Source organism: Myotis lucifugus, unplaced genomic scaffold (assembly GCF_000147115.1).
Source record: "Myotis lucifugus unplaced genomic scaffold, Myoluc2.0 scaffold_26, whole genome shotgun sequence".
Taxonomy (NCBI): Eukaryota; Metazoa; Chordata; class Mammalia; order Chiroptera; family Vespertilionidae; genus Myotis; species Myotis lucifugus.
The window spans coordinates 4,833,074-4,834,343 of record NW_005871074.1 but is presented as its reverse complement, the minus strand read 5'-3'; the positions used below and the strand labels follow the sequence as shown (position 1 = coordinate 4,834,343).

Sequence of the window (1,270 nt, the reverse complement as noted above, 5' to 3'; positions counted from 1 at the left end):
CTTCAACCTCTCACTTCACCAATCTTCTAACAACCTAAAACATAAAAATATGTTTTGGTGTGAAGCTAATAAAACGCAAGCTTCAAAACACACACACACACACACACTAAAAACATAAGCTTCGGGGTTATATTATTCTCCTATGCTGCTGTAACAAAGTACCACAAACTTGGTATCTTAAAACAACACATATTTATCTCTCACAGTTCTGGAGACCACAAGACTGAAATCAGCATCCGTGGGCCCAAATCAAGGTGTCTGCAGGGCCCTACTCCCTCCAGAGGTTCTAGGGGGCGTGTGCTCCTTACCTCTCCCGTTTCTGGTGACTCCCAGCATTCCCGATCTGTAGCTATGTCACTTGGTCATTACCCATCCCACATGGTCATTACCCATCCTCTTCTGCCTGTATCAGATCTCCCTTGGCCTCCCTTTTCTGAAAACACCTGTGACTGCATTTTGGACCAACCCAGATCAGCCAGGATGATCTCCTCATCTCAAGATTCCATTTGAAAGACAAAGGGATATGGCAGTTCCATATACTCATAACTCCTTCCTTTCCCCAAACCCAAATGTTATGAACATAGAAATGAAAAACATTGTGCTCACTTCGGCAGCACATATACTAACATTGTAACAACACAGAGAAGATTAGCATGGCCCCGGCACAAGGATGGCACGCAAATTTGTGAAGCGTTCCATATTTTAAAAAAGAAAAAAATCAACAAATAACCAAAAACACTGATTCCTGCCATGTTAGGATACTGCACATGCAAGAAGAGAGCAATCAAGGGGCTTTGAGCAAGTGCCAGCAAATGTCAAGTTAGAGAAAATGCAGCCTCGTGCTTTCAGATGCTGTCCACCAGGTGGCGTGTGCTGAGCTTTTAAAAAAAAAAAATCAGAAATGATTTTGCATAAGTGACTTGTATTGCCTTCCAAGTCATATAAAAACTTTGCTTTCCAGGAATGTGAGGCTAAGCCCAAGAAAAGGGAGATCGAACTCAGGTCCGGTATTATTGAAGTATGCTTTTGGCCAGACTTCTGCCTTCTATTTTCTCTCTGGAACTGTCACTGTTGAATGGGAAGCAGAGATGCTCCCAAACCCTTCCTGATCAATAACTGGCTGTTAATGGTGATTGCCAGAGGGAAAGGGGGTGGAAGGATGGAGGAGAAGGTAAAGTGGGGATAAATGGTGATGGAAGGAGACTTGACTGGGGATGGTGAACACTATAATAGATAGATGATGTAGTATAGAATTGTACACCTGAAACCT

At 43.0% G+C, this 1,270-nt stretch overlaps 1 non-coding gene across 1 annotated transcript; it reads left to right on the top strand.

Moving 5' to 3' along the window:
• The first annotated feature begins 598 nt into the window (after positions 1-598).
• LOC111825449 lies at positions 599-705 on the top strand. The gene has a single exon (XR_002828615.1). It is a non-coding gene; the product is annotated as a U6 spliceosomal RNA (small nuclear RNA).
• Positions 706-1,270: the final 565 nt, after the last annotated feature.